The following is a 17,348-nucleotide window of genomic DNA, read 5'->3' as shown; positions in this document are numbered from 1 at the left end:
AAATACGGCCCCTGAGCACGCAGCGCGTTCCCTGGAAGGGGCGTGCAATGGGTGTTGTTGGGAGTGTGCCACAGCAACACCATAGCATTTTGATGCTGCTCCAGATTTAGGAGTTGGCGTAAATCTGCGTCAGCACCAAAATCCAACGCCATCCCAGGGGTGTCGTTAGAGTGGCGCACTGAGGAGAAATGTTTTCATTTCTCCTTGTTTTTGCTCTTTCTATGTGTGATGCATTCTGCAGCACACATAGAAGTAAGAGCAAATCACCATTGAAGATTTTTTTTTTGGGCAGGAAGGTGTCCCTTCCTGCACAAAAACAATTTCCCCCTCAACGCAGTCATCCTTGTACCATGGTGCAAGAACGGCTGCGTTGGCGCTCAGCAGCTAATTTAGAGCTGGCGCAGGGGGAAGCACAGGGGTGCGCTGTATTCTACTAAATACGGCGCTTCCCTGCATTTTGAAAATAACGGCGCGTGGGGCTTGCAAATTTGGCACAGCGTCGCGCTTAGTCATTTTCTTGTAAATCTGGGCCAAAATGTCTAAAGGATAGAGGCTTTTTATGTCATGTTCGATGAAGACCATGCAAATGACTCTAGTCGTACTGCAGAAGAGAGCACCATGTGCAGTTTCTTGCTTTGGGATGTAGTCTCCCACTCTCTGTCACCAACCCTCTGAGCAGGGTTGGAGCCGTTGCATTTCTGTGCCCAGGCTCGTTGGTCTAGGGGTATGATTCTTGCTTAGGGTGCGAGAGGTCCCAGGTTCAAATCCCGGACGAGCCCATTTTAGCGGAAAAAAATCAAATCCTGCTCAAAATACACAACCCCTCAACATTTCTCATTCCACTCGAAGCATTGTTGCGCAAAACATATTTTTTGCCTCAGGCGAAAAATGGATTACAATGCCTTGGCTTCCTTCCTGCTTGCTCTCAGTGCGCCCTGTGTGATGATTTCACAGGCTCTCCTTCCTGGCATTTAGGCATCAGATATTTGTCTGTCTCTGCCCGCAGCTGTGGGATTTTTCAGGACGTCTGAGTGTATGCATGCTGGCTGACACCGCTGCAATTTTCACACTTACCCCTCGCATTCCGAGCAACTGCTGATAAAGTATAGAGGAAATCGTGCAAACATATGAGGGGAACTGTGCTCCTTCAGTCAAACCAGCAAGCTTGTTTCTGTAGTGTAGTGGTTATCACGTTTGCCTCACACGCGAAAGGTCCCCGGTTCGAGACCGGGCAGAAACACTTGGCAGCAGCAGCTTTTGTGTTTGCTCCCTAAAACCTCAGTCTCTCTCAATGCACACTTAGACAGAAATGACCTTTAAAAACTTGTGACCTGTGTAAAACGTGCTTTACTATTGCAGGACGCTAAAAAGTTATCTGCATCACTCGGTGGTCGTGCATGTGCATTGTTTCTTGTTCTGTTTTTTTTTTTTCTTGGCCATGTTATATTGTGGGGCCTTTAAAGCTGTGACTTTGATAGGAACATTGCAAGCGGCAAAATCAACAAGTGCAGACTGAAGAGTCCGACCTGCACACTGTTTTGGCTGTCAGGATGGCCGAGTGGTCTAAGGCGCCAGACTCAAGAGAGCTTGATCTTCAGTGAAGCTGAGCCTTCTGGTCTCTTCATGGAGGCGTGGGTTCAAATCCCACTTCTGACAGGTGTATTTTCTTCCCTTAAATCTTGCTCTGCTTGCAGAGCCAGCTCCTCACACCAGTATCTTTGGAAGCTGCTGTGGCATGTGAGGAGAAATCCACCAACCCATCGGCTGGGCCCTCAATCAAAATTCTGTGTATTACTGGAAGGGGCGTCTCAGGCACACCTTCTGTTAGAGCTGCACTTTATGACAGTAACTACCATGCTGGTTTCTACTTAAGCAGTTGATTCTATCGTTTGAAGTGAGGCTCTCCTGCCACCTTTTGGGCAAAGAAGACACTGCCCCAGCAACAACATAGGCAGACAAGCTCAAACTAGGTTTCTTGGTTAGGTGGGCGGAGCATATTGGCAATGGTGCCTCCTCGTGACTTGCAATTTACATGAAGAAGACAGACAGGCAGCTGGGAGTAGGCAGTACCCATGAACCCCTGAACACTGTCTTGCGACTAGCACACAATTCTGAAATGAGGCGGGGGAAAGGAGGTGATTTCCCCATCAAGGGCCATTCCGGGAAATCAGCCACCCTGCGTCTCCCAGGTGAGTGTTTCAGGCCTATGAGCCACTAATATAAATCTCGCCTGATCGAGCGCTGATCGAGCAAGTGTGCTTGAATCCAAGAGGCATGCTCCTCTGGCTCAAGAGCTAGCAGGCCCTTCAGTGCTTCTGGTTGGGAAGTCTAAGGTGCAAGGGTCCATGACTTGCAGCGGGTTACAACTACCAGAAAGGGTCTGCTTTTCACATCAGTGCCCTAGTTCAGCTCACTGGCACAGGGCATTTTGACTACCTCTTGCCTTGCTAGAGACAAACAAAAAATCCTTGACAGAAAACATCAATTGCTATGGCACGCTTAGAGAGAGAGAGCCTCCAAATGGCCCTGCTTTTCGGAAAGATGCTTCAGAAGATGTTTCAAATGACTATGCAGCGGCAGTCTAGTTGGTATAGGGGTATGATTCTCGCTTCGGGTGTGAGAGGACCTCGGTTCAAATCCCAGACAAACCCCTACCTTTATAGGTTCAGTCTGTGTTTTAAACAGGAGTATTTCTGCTTTTCACTCTTGTAAGATGTCATGTTGCAATGCAATACATGCTTTATACTGGCGTCGAGACGGTTCAGCATCATGAAGGTATGCGAGATTTCTTTGCAACTGCTTTTCTGTGCTGGAGCAGCAGTGCTCGTAGGAACATTAAATGCACAGTGCTTCTCCATGGTAATTTCGGGTCCAGTTCTGAAATCACCTCTTGGAATGAAAGTGATCCCAGTTCCTTTCTTCCAAGGGAAGAGATCGTGTTCCGGAAGGCTCAGCTTTGAGCGTCATGAACATTGGCCCTCATCCTTGCATCCCAGTCCAATGCATAGCCACATAAAGCAAGCAGGTGTGTCTGTTTCCATAGTGTGGTGGTTCCAGTACAATGCATAGCCACATGAAGCAAGCCGGCAAGTGTGTCTGTTTGTGTAGTGTAGTGGTTATCATGCGCACCTCACATGCGAAAGGTCCCTGGTTCGAGTCGCTGGGCTTTTTCACAGTATTTGCATTTCCTGCCTCACCTGACAGGCAAGCTGAGATAAAAGAGACTGTGTCTATCCCTCACCATCGTGAGGTACTACGCTCCTGGGGCATCTGTCACAGCTCACCAAGAGGAGTTGCGCCAGCTTACGGCAGTCAGTTGCTCACTGTTTGACCTTTGCAATGAAGCCTGAGCCTACAGCATTCAAGCCAGCCAAGGAAGGAAGGTACGAGAGCGAAAATAGCTTTCCTGCCCTCACCAAGAACACACACCTTGAGCAAATAAAGTGCCAGACTTACAAGGCCCTATCGCCACCGGAGCATCACTTTTAGTGACGCCCCGGTGGCACTATGCACTGCGCGGTATTTACAAGATGGCGTTCAGCCACTTTTTGTGGCTTAACACCACCTTGTAAATACGGCCCCTTAGCACGCAGCGCGTTCCCTGGAAGGGGCGTGCAATGGGTGTTGTTGGGAGTGTGCCACAGCAACACGATAGCATTTTGATGCTGCTCCAGATTTAGGAGTTGGCGTAAATCTGCGTCAGCACCAAAATCCAACGCCATCCCAGGGGTGTCGTTAGAGTGGCGCACTGAGGAGAAATGTTTTAATTTCTCCTTGTTTTTGCTCTTTCTATGTGTGATGCATTCTGCAGCACACATAGAAGTAAGAGCAAATCACCATTGAAGATTTTTTTTTTGGGCAGGAAGGTGTCCCTTCCTGCACAAAAACAATTTCCCCCTCAACGCAGTCATCCTTGTACCATGGTGCAGGAACGGCTGGGTTGGCGCTCACCAGCTAATTTAGAGCTGGCGCAGGGGGAAGCACAGGGGTGCGCTGTATTCTACTAAATACGGCGCTTCCCTGCATTTTGAAAATGACGGCGCGTGGGGCTTGCAAATTTGGCACAGCGTCGCGCTTAGTCATTTTCTTGTAAATCTGGGCCAAAATGTCTAAAGGATAGAGGCTTTTTATGTCATGTTCGATGAAGACCATGCAAATGACTCTAGTCGTACTGCAGAAGAGAGCACCATGTGCAGTTTCTTGCTTTGGGATGTAGTCTCCCACTCTCTGTCACCAACCCTCCGAGCAGGGTTGGAGCCGTTGCATTTCTGTGCTCAGGCTCGTTGGTCTAGGGGTATGATTCTCGCTTAGGGTGCGAGAGGTCCCAGGTTCAAATCCCGGACGAGCCCATTTTAGCGGAAAACAATCAAATCCTGCTCAAAATACACAACCCCTCAACATTTCTCATTCCACTCGAAGCATTGTTGCGCAAAACATATTTTTTGCCTCAGGCGAAAAATGGATTACAATGCCTTGGCTTCCTTCCTGCTTGCTCTCAGTGCGCCCTGTGTGATGATTTCACAGGCTCTCCTTCCTGGCATTTAGGCATCAGATATTTGTCTGTCTCTGCCCGCAGCTGTGGGATTTTTCAGGACGTCTGAGTGTATGCATGCTGGCTGACACCGCTGCAATTTTCACACTAACCCCTCGCATTCCGAGCAACTGCTGATAAAGTATAGAGGAAATCGTGCAAACATATGAGGGGAACTGTGCTCCTTCAGTCAAACCAGCAAGCTTGTTTCTGTAGTGTAGTGGTTATCACGTTCGCCTCACACGCGAAAGGTCCCCGGTTCGAGACCGGGCAGAAACACCTGGCAGGAGCAGCTTTTGTGTTTGCTCCCTAAAACCTCAGTCTCTCTCAATGCACACTTAGACAGAAATGACCTTTAAAAACTTGTGACCTGTGAAAAACGTGCTTTACTATTGCAGGACGCTAAAAAGTTATCTGCATCCCTCGGTGGTCGTGCATGTGCATTGTTTCTTGTTCTGTTTTTTTTTTTTCTTGGCCATGTTATATTGTGGGGCCTTTAAAGCTGTGACTTTGATAGGAACATTGCAAGCGGCAAAATCAACAAGTGCAGACTGAAGAGTCCGACCTGCACACTGTTTTGGCTGTCAGGATGGCCGAGTGGTCTAAGGCGCCAGACTCAAGAGAGCTTGATCTTCAGTGAAGCTGAGCCTTCTGGTCTCTTCATGGAGGCGTGGGTTCAAATCCCACTTCTGACAGGTGTATTTTCTTCCCTTAAATCTTGCTCTGCTTGCAGAGCCAGCTCCTCACACCACTATCTTTGGAAGCTGCTGTGGCATGTGAGGAGAAATCCACCAACCCATCGGCTGGGCCCTCAATCAAAATTCTGTGTATTACTGGAAGGGGCGTCTCAGGCACACCTTCTGTTAGAGCTGCACTTTATGACAGTAACTACCATGCTGGTTTCTACTTAAGCAGTTGATTCTATCGTTTGAAGTGAGGCTCTCCTGCCACCTTTTGGGCAAAGAAGACACTGCCCCAGCAACAACATAGGCAGACAAGCTCAAACTAGGTTTCTTGGTTAGGTGGGCGGAGCATATTGGCAATGGTGCCTCCTCGTGACTTGCAATTTACTTGAAGAAGACAGAGAGGCAGCTGGGAGTAGGCAGTACCCATGAACCCCTGAACACTGTCTTGCGACTAGCACACAATTCTGAAATGAGGCGGGGGAAAGGAGGTGATTTCCCCATCAAGGGCCATTCCGGGAAATCAGCCACCCTGCGTCTCCCAGGTGAGTGTTTCAGGCCTATGAGCCACTAATATAAATCTCGCCTGATCGAGCGCTGATCGAGCAAGTGTGCTTGAATCCAAGAGGCATGCTCCTCTGGCTCAAGAGCTAGCAGGCCCTTCAGTGCTTCTGGTTGGGAAGTCTAAGGTGCAAGGGTCCATGACTTGCAGCGGGTTACAACTACCAGAAAGGGTCTGCTTTTCACATCAGTGCCCTAGTTCAGCTCACTGGCACAGGGCATTTTGACTACCTCTTGCCTTGCTAGAGACAAACAAAAAATCCTTGATTGAAAACATCAATTGCTATGGCACGCTTAGAGAGAGAGAGCCTCCAAATGGACCTGCTTTTCGGAAAGACGCTTCAGAAGATGTTTCAAATGACTCTGCAGCGGCAGTCTAGTTGGTATAGGGGTATGATTCTCGCTTCGGGTGTGAGAGGACCTCGGTTCAAATCCCAGACAAACCCCTACCTTTATAGGTTCAGTCTGTGTTTTAAACAGGAGTATTTATGCTTTTCACTCTTGTAAGATGTCATGTTGCAATGCAATACATGCTTTATACTGGCGTCGAGACGGTTCAGCATCATGAAGGTATGCAAGATTTCTTTGCAACTGCTTTTCTGTGCTGGAGCAGCAGTGCTCGTAGGAACATTAAATGCACAGTGCTTCTCCATGGTAATTTCGGGTCCAGTTCTGAAATCACCTCTTGGAATGAAAGTGATCCCAGTTCCTTTCTTCCAAGGGAAGAGATCGTGTTCCGGAAGGCTCAGCTTTGAGCGTCATGAACATTGGCCCTCATCCTTGCATCCCAGTCCAATGCATAGCCACATAAAGCAAGCAGGTGTGTCTGTTTCCATAGTGTGGTGGTTCCAGTACAATGCATAGCCACATGAAGCAAGCCGGCAAGTGTGTCTGTTTGTGTAGTGTAGTGGTTATCATGCGCACCTCACATGCGAAAGGTCCCTGGTTCGAGTCGCTGGGCTTTTTCACAGTATTTGCATTTCCTGCCTCACCTGACAGGCAAGCTGAGATAAAAGAGACTGTGTCTATCCCTCACCATCGTGAGGTACTACGCTCCTGGGGCATCTGTCACAGCTCACCAAGAGGAGTTGCGCCAGCTTACGGCAGTCAGTTGCTCACTGTTTGACCTTTGCAATGAAGCCTGAGCCTACAGCATTCAATCCAGCCAAGGAAGGAAGGTACGAGAGCGAAAATAGCTTTCCAGCCCTCACCAAGAACACACACCTTGAGCAAATAAAGTGCCAGACTTACAAGGCCCTATCGCCACCGGAGCATCACTTTTAGTGACGCCCCGGTGGCACTATGCACTGCGCGGTATTTACAAGATGGCGTTCAGCCACTTTTTGTGGCTTAACACCACCTTGTAAATACGGCCCCTTAGCACGCAGCGCGTTCCCTGGAAGGGGCGTGCAATGGGTGTTGTTGGGAGTGTGCCACAGCAACACCATAGCATTTTGATGCTGCTCCAGATTTAAGAGTTGGCGTAAATCTGCGTCAGCGCCAAAATCCAACGCCATCCCAGGGGTGTCGTTAGAGTGGCGCACTGAGGAGAAATGTTTTCATTTCTCCTTGTTTTTGCTCTTTCTATGTGTGATGCATTCTGCAGCACACATAGAAGTAAGAGCAAATCACCATTGAAGATTTTTTTTTTGGGCAGGAAGGTGTCCCTTCCTGCACAAAAACAATTTCCCCCTCAACGCAGTCATCCTTGTACCATGGTGCAAGAACGGCTGCGTTGGCGCTCAGCAGCTAATTTAGAGCTGGCGCAGGGGGAAGCACAGGGGTGCGCTGTATTCTACTAAATACGGCGCTTCCCTGCATTTTGGAAATGACGGCGCGTGGGGCTTGCAAATTTGGCACAGCGTCGCGCTTAGTCATTTTCTTGTAAATCTGGGCCAAAATGTCTAAAGGATAGAGGCTTTTTATGTCATGTTCGATGAAGACCATGCAAATGACTCTAGTCGTACTGCAGAAGAGAGCACCATGTGCAGTTTCTTGCTTTGGGATGTAGTCTCCCACTCTCTGTCACCAACCCTCCGAGCAGGGTTGGAGCCGTTGCATTTCTGTGCCCAGGCTCGTTGGTCTAGGGGTATGATTCTCGCTTAGGGTGCGAGAGGTCCCGGGTTCAAATCCCTGACGAGCCCATTTTAGCGGAAAACAATCAAATCCTGCTCAAAATACAAAACCCCTCAACATTTCTCATTCCACTCGAAGCATTGTTGGGCAAAACATATTTTTTGCCTCAGGCGAAAAATGGATTACAATGCCTTGGCTTCCTTCCTGCTTGCTCTCAGTGCGCCCTGTGTGATGATTTCACAGGCTTTCCTTCCTGGCAATTAGGCATCAGATATTTGTCTGTCTCTGCCCGCAGCTGTGGGATTTTTCAGGACGTCTGAGTGTATGCATGCTGGCTGACACCGCTGCAATTTTCACACTTACCCCTCGCATTCCGAGCAACTGCTGATAAAGTATAGAGGAAATCGTGCAAACATATGAGGGGAACTGTGCTCCTTCAGTCAAACCAGCAAGCTTGTTTCTGTAGTGTAGTGGTTATCACGTTCGCCTCACACGCGAAAGGTCCCCGGTTTGAGACCGGGCAGAAACACTTGGCAGCAGTAGCTTTTGTGTTTGCTCCCTAAAACCTCAGTCTCTCTCAATGCACACTTAGACAGAAATGACCTTTAAAAACTTGTGACCTGTGTAAAACTTGCTTTACTATTGCAGGACGCTAAAAAGTTATCTGCATCCCTCGGTGGTCGTGCATGTGCATTGTTTCTTGTTCTGTTTTTTTTTTTTTTTCTTGGCCATGTTATATTGTGGGGCCTTTAAAGCTGTGACTTTGATAGGAACATTGCAAGCGGCAAAATCAACAAGTACAGACTGAAGAGTCCGACCTGCACACTGTTTTGGCTGTCAGGATGGCCGAGTGGTCTAAGGCGCCTGACTCAAGAGAGCTTGATCTTCAGTGAAGCTGAGCCTTCTGGTCTCTTCATGGAGGAGTGGGTTCAAATCCCACTTCTGACAGGTGTATTTTCTTCCCTTAAATCTTGCTCTGCTTGCAGAGCCAGCTCCTCACACCACTATCTTTGGAAGCTGCTGTGGCATGTGAGGAGAAATCCACCAACCCATCGGCTGGGCCCTCAATCAAAATTCTGTGTATTACTGGAAGGGGCGTCTCAGGCACACCTTCTGTTAGAGCTGCACTTTATGACAGTAACTACCATGCTGGTTTCTACTTAAGCAGTTGATTCTATCGTTTGAAGTGAGGCTCTCCTGCCACCTTTTGGGCAAAGAAGACACTGCCCCTGCAACAACACAGGCAGACAAGCTCAAACTAGGTTTCTTGGTTAGGTGGGCGGAGCATATTGGCAATGGTGCCTCCTCGTGACTTGCAATTTACATGAAGAAGACAGAGAGGCAGCAGTAGGCAGTACCCATGAACCCCTGAACACTGTCTTGCGACTAGCACACAATTCTGAAATGAGGCGGGGTAAAGGAGGTGATTTCCCCATCAAGGGTCATTCCGGGAAATCAGCCACCCTGCGTCTCCCAGGTGAGTGTTTCAGGCCTATGAGCCACTAATATAAATCTCGCCTGATCGAGCGCTGATCGAGCAAGTGTGCTTGAATCCAAGAGGCATGCTCCTCTGGCTCAAGAGCTAGCAGGCCCTTCAGTGCTTCTGGTTGGGAAGTCTAAGGTGCAAGGGTCCATGACTTGCAGCGGGTTACAACTACCAGAAAGGGTCTGCTTTTCACATCAGTGCCCTAGTTCAGCTCACTGGCACAGGGCATTTTGACTACCTCTTGCCTTGCTAGAGACAAACAAAAAATCCTTGACAGAAAACATCAATTGCTATGGCACGCTTAGAGAGAGAGAGCCTCCAAATGGCCCTGCTTTTCGGAAAGACGCTTCAGAAGATGTTTCAAATGACTCTGCAGCGGCAGTCTAGTTGGTATAGGGGTATGATTCTCGCTTCGGGTGTGAGAGGACCTCGGTTCAAATCCCAGACAAACCCCTACCTTTATAGGTTCAGTCTGTGTTTTAAACAGGAGTATTTCTGCTTTTCACTCTTGTAAGATGTCATGTTGCAATGCAATACATGCTTTATACTGGCGTCGAGACGGTTCAGCATCATGAAGGTATGCGAGATTTCTTTGCAACTGCTTTTCTGTGCTGGAGCAGCAGTGCTCGTAGGAACATTAAATGCACAGTGCTTCTCCATGGTAATTTCGGGTCCAGTTCTGAAATCACCTCTTGGAATGAAAGTGATCCCAGTTCCTTTCTTCCAAGGGAAGAGATCGTGTTCCGGAAGGCTCAGCTTTGAGCGTCATGAACATTGGCCCTCATCCTTGCATCCCAGTCCAATGCATAGCCACATAAAGCAAGCAGGTGTGTCTGTTTCCATAGTGTGGTGGTTCCAGTACAATGCATAGCCACATGAAGCAAGCCGGCAAGTGTGTCTGTTTGTGTAGTGTAGTGGTTATCATGCGCACCTCACATGCGAAAAGTCCCTGGTTCGAGTCGCTGGGCTTTTTCACAGTATTTGCATTTCCTGCCTCACCTGACAGGCAAGCTGAGATAAAAGAGACTGTGTCTATCCCTCACCATCGTGAGGTACTACGCTCCTGGGGCATCTGTCACAGCTCACCAAGAGGAGTTGCGCCAGCTTACGGCAGTCAGTTGCTCACTGTTTGACCTTTGCAATGAAGCCTGAGCCTACAGCATTCAAGCCAGCCAAGGAAGGAAGGTACGAGAGCGAAAATAGCTTTCCTGCCCTCACCACGAACACACACCTTGAGCAAATAAAGTGCCAGACTTACAAGGCCCTATCGCCACCGGAGCATCACTTTTAGTGACGCCCCGGTGGCACTATGCACTGCGCGGTATTTACAAGATGGCGTTCAGCCACTTTTTGTGGCTTAACACCACCTTGTAAATACGGCCTCTTAGCACGCAGCGCGTTCCCTGGAAGGGGCGTGCAATGGGTGTTGTTGGGAGTGTGCCACAGCAACACCATAGCATTTTGATGCTGCTCCAGATTTAGGAGTTGGCGTAAATCTGCGTCAGCACCAAAATCCAACGCCATCCCAGGGGTGTCGTTAGAGTGGCGCACTGAGGAGAAATGTTTTCATTTCTCCTTGTTTTTGCTCTTTCTATGTGTGATGCATTCTGCAGTACACATAGAAGTAAGAGCAAATCACCATTGAAGATTTTTTTTTTGGGCAGGAAGGTGTCCCTTCCTGCACAAAAACAATTTCCCCCTCAACGCAGTCATCCTTGTACCATGGTGCAAGAACGGCTGCGTTGGCGCTCAGCAGCTAATTTAGAGCTGGCGCAGGGGGAAGCACAGGGGTGCGCTGTATTCTACTAAATACGGGGCTTCCCTGCATTTTGAAAATGACGGCGCGTGGGGCTTGCAAATTTGGCACAGCGTCGCGCTTAGTCATTTTCTTGTAAATCTGGGCCAAAATGTCTAAAGGATAGAGGCTTTTTATGTCATGTTCGATGAAGACCATGCAAATGACTCTAGTCGTACTGCAGAAGAGAGCACCATGTGCAGTTTCTTGCTTTGGGATGTAGTCTCCCACTCTCTGTCACCAACCCTCCGAGCAGGGTCGGAGCCGTTGCATTTCTGTGCCCAGGCTCGTTGGTCTGGGGGTATGATTCTCGCTTAGGGTGCGAGAGGTCCCGGGTTCAAATCCCGGACGAGCCCATTTTAGCGGAAAAAAATCAAATCCTGCTCAAAATACACAACCCCTCAACATTTCTCATTCCACTCGAAGCATTGTTGCGCAAAACATATTTTTTGCCTCAGGCGAAAAATGGATTACAATGCCTTGGCTTCCTTCCTGCTTGCTCTCAGTGCGCCCTGTGTGATGATTTCACAGGCTCTCCTTCCTGGCATTTAGGCATCAGATATTTGTCTGTCTCTGCCCGCAGCTGTGGGATTTTTCAGGACGTCTGAGTGTATGCATGCTGGCTGACACCGCTGCAATTTTCACACTTACCCCTCGCATTCCGAGCAACTGCTGATAAAGTATAGAGGAAATCGTGCAAACATATGAGGGGAACTGTGCTCCTTCAGTCAAACCAGCAAGCTTGTTTCTGTAGTGTAGTGGTTATCAAGTTTGCCTCACACGCGAAAGGTCCCTGGTTCGAGACCGGGCAGATACACTTGGCAGCAGCAGCTTTTGTGTTTGCTCCCTATAACCTCAGTCTCTCTCAATGCACACTTAGACAGAAATGACCTTTAAAAACTTGTGACCTGTGTAAAACGTGCTTTAATATTGCAGGACGCTAAAAAGTTATCTGCATCCCTCGGTGGTCGTGCATGTGCATTGTTTCTTGTTCTGTTTTTTTTTTTTTTTCTTGGCCATGTTATATTGTGGGGCCTTTAAAGCTGTGACTTTGATAGGAACATTGCAAGCGGCAAAATCAACAAGTGCAGACTGAAGAGTCCGACCTGCACACTATTTTTGGCTGTCAGGATGGCCGAGTGGTCTAAGGTGCCAGACTCAAGAGAGCTTGATCTTCAGTGAAGCTGAGCCTTCTGGTCTCTTCATGGAGGCGTGGGTTCAAATCCCACTTCTGACAGGTGTATTTTCTTCCCTTAAATCTTGCTCTGCTTGCAGAGCCAGCTCCTCACACCACTATCTTTGGAAGCTGCTGTGGCATGTGAGGAGAAATCCACCAACCCATCGGCTGGGCCCTCAATCAAAATTCTGTGTATTACTGGAAGGGGCGTCTCAGGCACACCTTCTGTTAGAGCTGCACTTTATGACAGTAACTACCATGCTGGTTTCTACTTAAGCAGTTGATTCTATCGTTTGAAGTGAGGCTCTCCTGCCACCTTTTGGGCAAAGAAGACACTGCCCCTGCAACAACACAGGCAGACAAGCTCAAACTAGGTTTCTTGGTTAGGTGGGCGGAGCATATTGGCAATGGTGCCTCCTTGTGACTTGCAATTTACATGAAGAAGACAGAGAGGCAGCTGGGAGTAGGCAGTACCCATGAACCCCTGAACACTGTCTTGCGACTAGCACACAATTCTGAAATGAGGCGGGGGAAAGGAGGTGATTTCCCCATCAAGGGCCATTCCGGGAAATAAGCCACCCTGCGTCTCCCAGGTGAGTGTTTCAGGCCTATGAGCCACTAATATAAATCTCGCCTGATCAAGCCTGATCGAGTGCTGATCGAGCAAGTGTGCTTGAATCCAAGAGGCATGCTCCTATGGCTCAAGAGCTAGCAGGCCCTTCAGTGCTTCTGGTTGGGAAGTCTAAGGTGCAAGGGTCCATGACTTGAAGCGGGTTACAACTACCAGAAAGGGTCTGCTTTTCACATCAGTGCCCTAGTTCAGCTCACTGGCACAGGGCATTTTGACTACCTCTTGCCTTGCTAGAGACAAACAAAAAATCCTTGACAGAAAACATCAATTGCTATGGCACGCTTAGAGAGAGAGAGCCTCCAAATGGCCCTGCTTTTCGGAAAGACGCTTCAGAAGATGTTTCAAATGAATATGCAGCGGCAGTCTAGTTGGTATAGGGGTATGATTCTCGCTTCGGGTGTGAGAGGACCTCGGTTCAAATCCCAGACAAACCCCTACCTTCATAGGTTCAGTCTGTGTTTTAAACAGGAGTATTTCTGCTTTTCACTCTTGTAAGATGTCATGTTGCAATGCAATACATGCTTTATACTGGCGTCGAGACGGTTCAGCATCATGAAGGTATGCGAGATTTCTTTGCAACTGCTTTTCTGTGCTGGAGCAGCAGTGCTCGTAGGAACATTAAATGCACAGTGCTTCTCCATGGTAATTTCGGTTCCAGTTCTGAAATCACCTCTTGGAATGAAAGTGATCCCAGTTCCTTTCTTCCAAGGGAAGAGATCGTGTTCCAGAAGGCTCAGCTTTGAGCGTCATGAACATTGGCCCTCATCCTTGCATCCCAGTCCAATGCATAGCCACATAAAGCAAGCAGGTGTGTCTGTTTCCATAGTGTGGTGGTTCCAGTACAATGCATAGCCACATGAAGCAAGCCGGCAAGTGTGTCTGTTTGTGTAGTGTAGTGGTTATCATGCGCACCTCACATGCGAAAGGTCCCTGGTTCGAGTCGCTGGGCTTTTTCACAGTATTTGCATTTCCTGCCTCACCTGACAGGCAAGCTGAGATAAAAGAGACTGTGTCTATCCCTCACCATCGTGAGGTACTACGCTCCTGGGGCATCTGTCACAGCTCACCAAGAGGAGTTGCGCCAGCTTACGGCAGTCAGTTGCTCACTGTTTGACCTTTGCAATGAAGCCTGAGCCTACAGCATTCAAGCCAGCCAAGGAAGGAAGGTACGAGAGCGAAAATAGCTTTCCTGCCCTCACCAAGAACACACACCTTGAGCAAATAAAGTGCCAGACTTACAAGGCCCTATCGCCACCGGAGCATCACTTTTAGTGACGCCCCGGTGGCACTATGCACTGCGCGGTATTTACAAGATGGCGTTCAGCCACTTTTTGTGGCTTAACACCACCTTGTAAATACGGCCCCTTAGCACGCAGCGCGTTCCCTGGAAGGGGCGTGCAATGGGTGTTGTTGGGAGTGTGCCACAGCAACACCATAGCATTTTGATGCTGCTCCAGATTTAGGAGTTGGCGTAAATCTGCGTCAGCACCAAAATCCAACGCCATCCCAGGGGTGTCGTTAGAGTGGCGCACTGAGGAGAAATGTTTTCATTTCTCCTTGTTTTTGCTCTTTCTATGTGTGATGCATTCTGCAGCACACATAGAAGTAAGAGCAAATCACCATTGAAGATTTTTTTTTTGGGCAGGAAGGTGTCCCTTCCTGCACAAAAACAATTTCCCCCTCAACGCAGTCATCCTTGTACCATGGTGCAAGAACGGCTGCGTTGGCGCTCAGCAGCTAATTTAGAGCTGGCGCAGGGGGAAGCACAGGGGTGCGCTGTATTCTACTAAATACGGCGCTTCCCTGCATTTTGAAAATGACGGCGCGTGGGGCTTGCAAATTTGGCACAGCGTCGCGCTTAGTCATTTTCTTGTAAATCTGGGCCAAAATGTCTAAAGGATAGAGGCTTTTTATGTCATGTTCGATGAAGACCATGCAAATGACTCTAGTCGTACTGCAGAAGAGAGCACCATGTGCAGTTTCTTGCTTTGGGATGTAGTCTCCCACTCTCTGTCACCAACCCTCCGAGCAGGGTCGGAGCCGTTGCATTTCTGTGCCCAGGCTCGTTGGTCTGGGGGTATGATTCTCGCTTAGGGTGCGAGAGGTCCCGGGTTCAAATTCCGGACGAGCCCATTTTAGCGGAAAACAATCAAATCCTGCTCAAAATACAAAACCCCTCAACATTTCTCATTCCACTCGAAGCATTGTTGCGCAAAACATATTTTTTGCCTCAGGCGAAAAATGGATTACAATGCCTTGGCTTCCTTCCTGCTTGCTCTCAGTGCGCCCTGTGTGATGATTTCACAGGCTCTCCTTCCTGGCAATTAGGCATCAGATATTTGTCTGTCTCTGCCCGCAGCTGTGGGATTTTTCAGGACGTCTGAGTGTATGCATGCTGGCTGACACCGCTGCAATTTTCACACTTACCCCTCGCATTCCGAGCAACTGCTGATAAAGTATAGAGGAAATCGTGCAAACATATGAGGGGAACTGTGCTCCTTCAGTCAAACCAGCAAGCTTGTTTCTGTAGTGTAGTGGTTATCACGTTTGCCTCACACGCGAAAGGTCCCCGGTTCGAGACCGGGCAGAAACACTTGGCAGCAGCAGCTTTTGTGTTTGCTCCCTAAAACCTCAGTCTCTCTCAATGCACACTTAGACAGAAATGACCTTTAAAAACTTGTGACCTGTGTAAAACGTGCTTTACTATTGCAGGACGCTAAAAAGTTATCTGCATCCCTCGGTGGTCGTGCATGTGCATTGTTTCTTGTTCTGTTTTTTTTCTTTTTTTCTTGGCCATGTTATATTGTGGGGCCTTTAAAGCTGTGACTTTGATAGGAACATTGCAAGCGGCAAAATCAACAAGTGCAGACTGAAGAGTCCGACCTGCACATTGTTTTGGCTGTCAGGATGGCCGATTGGTCTAAGGCGCCAGACTCAAGAGAGCTTGATCTTCAGTGAAGCTGAGCCTTCTGGTCTCTTCATGGAGGCGTGGGTTCAAATCCCACTTCTGACAGGTGTATTTTCTTCCCTTAAATCTTGCTCTGCTTGCAGAGCCAGCTCCTCACACCACTATCTTTGGAAGCTGCTGTGGCATGTGAGGAGAAATCCACCAACCCATCGGCTGGGCCCTCAATCAAAATTCTGTGTATTACTGGAAGGGGCGTCTCAGGCACACCTTCTGTTAGAGCTGCACTTTATGACAGTAACTACCATGCTGGTTTCTACTTAAGCAGTTGATTCTATCGTTTGAAGTGAGGCTCTCCTGCCACCTTTTGGGCAAAGAAGGCACTGCCCCTGCAACAACACAGGCAGACAAGCTCAAACTAGGTTTCTTTGTTAGGTGGGCGGAGCATATTGGCAATGGTGCCTCCTCGTGACTTGCAATTTACATGAAGAAGACAGAGAGGCAGCTGGGAGTAGGCAGTACCCATGAACCCCTGAACACTGTCTTGCGACTAGCACACAATTCTGAAATGAGGCGGGGGAAAGGAGGTGATTTCCCCATCAAGGGCCATTCCGGGAAATCAGCCACCCTGCGTCTCCCAGGTGAGTGTTTCAGGCCTATGAGCCACTAATATAAATCTCGCCTGATCGAGCGCTGATCGAGCAAGTGTGCTTGAATCCAAGAGGCATGCTCCTCTGGCTCAAGAGCTAGCAGGCCCTTCAGTGCTTCTGGTTGGGAAGTCTAAGGTGAGAGGGTCCATGACTTGCAGCGGGTTACAACTACCAGAAAGGGTCTACTTTTCACATCAGTGCCCTAGTTCAGCTCACTGGCACAGGGCATTTTGACTACCTCTTGCCTTGCTAGAGACAAACAAAAAATCCTTGACAGAAAACATCAATTGCTATGGCACGCTTAGAGAGAGAGAGCCTCCAAATGGCCCTGCTTTTCGGAAAGACGCTTCAGAAGATGTTTCAAATGACTATGCAGCGGCAGTCTAGTTGGTATAGGGGTATGATTCTAGCTTCGGGTGTGAGAGGACCTCGGTTCAAATCCCAGACAAACCCCTACCTTTATAGGTTCAGTCTGTGTTTTAAACAGGAGTATTTATGCTTTTCACTCTTGTAAGATGTCATGTTGCAATGCAATACATGCTTTATACTGGCGTCGAGACGGTTCAGCATCATGAAGGTATGCGAGATTTCTTTGCAACTGCTTTTCTGTGCTGGAGCAGCAGTGCTCGTAGGAACATTAAATGCACAGTGCTTCTCCATGGTAATTTCGGGTCCAGTTCTGAAATCACCTCTTGGAATGAAAGTGATCCCAGTTCCTTTCTTCCAAGGGAAGAGATCGTGTTCCGGAAGGCTCAGCTTTGAGCGTCATGAACATTGGCCCTCATCCTTGCATCCCAGTCCAATGCATAGCCACATAAAGCAAGCAGGTGTGTCTGTTTCCATAGTGTGGTGG

The 17,348-nt window shown here is 48.6% G+C and overlaps 7 non-coding genes across 7 annotated transcripts; all 7 read left to right on the top strand.

The window, feature by feature from the left end:
- Positions 1 to 1,167: 1,167 nt before the first annotated feature.
- TRNAV-CAC (transfer RNA valine (anticodon CAC)) lies at positions 1,168 to 1,240 on the top strand. Its single transcript has one exon. It is a non-coding gene; the product is annotated as a tRNA-Val (tRNA).
- Positions 1,241 to 1,544: 304 nt separating this feature from the next.
- On the top strand, positions 1,545 to 1,656 carry TRNAL-CAA (transfer RNA leucine (anticodon CAA)). Its single transcript has 2 exons — positions 1,545 to 1,582; positions 1,611 to 1,656. It is a non-coding gene; the product is annotated as a tRNA-Leu (tRNA).
- A 3,081-nt stretch (positions 1,657 to 4,737) lies between these two features.
- TRNAV-CAC (transfer RNA valine (anticodon CAC)) lies at positions 4,738 to 4,810 on the top strand. Its single transcript has one exon. It is a non-coding gene; the product is annotated as a tRNA-Val (tRNA).
- A 304-nt stretch (positions 4,811 to 5,114) lies between these two features.
- On the top strand, positions 5,115 to 5,226 carry TRNAL-CAA (transfer RNA leucine (anticodon CAA)). The gene is made up of 2 exons: positions 5,115 to 5,152; positions 5,181 to 5,226. It is a non-coding gene; the product is annotated as a tRNA-Leu (tRNA).
- Positions 5,227 to 8,307: 3,081 nt separating this feature from the next.
- Positions 8,308 to 8,380, top strand: TRNAV-CAC (transfer RNA valine (anticodon CAC)). The gene has a single exon. It is a non-coding gene; the product is annotated as a tRNA-Val (tRNA).
- Positions 8,381 to 11,416: 3,036 nt separating this feature from the next.
- TRNAP-AGG (transfer RNA proline (anticodon AGG)) lies at positions 11,417 to 11,488 on the top strand. The gene has a single exon. It is a non-coding gene; the product is annotated as a tRNA-Pro (tRNA).
- Positions 11,489 to 15,460: 3,972 nt separating this feature from the next.
- TRNAV-CAC (transfer RNA valine (anticodon CAC)) lies at positions 15,461 to 15,533 on the top strand. The gene has a single exon. It is a non-coding gene; the product is annotated as a tRNA-Val (tRNA).
- The last annotated feature ends 1,815 nt before the right edge of the window (positions 15,534 to 17,348 follow it).

This window comes from Pleurodeles waltl, unplaced genomic scaffold (genome assembly GCF_031143425.1).
Source record: "Pleurodeles waltl isolate 20211129_DDA unplaced genomic scaffold, aPleWal1.hap1.20221129 scaffold_72, whole genome shotgun sequence".
Taxonomy (NCBI): domain Eukaryota; kingdom Metazoa; phylum Chordata; class Amphibia; order Caudata; family Salamandridae; genus Pleurodeles; species Pleurodeles waltl.
This window is presented reverse-complemented; position numbering and strand designations above follow the sequence as displayed.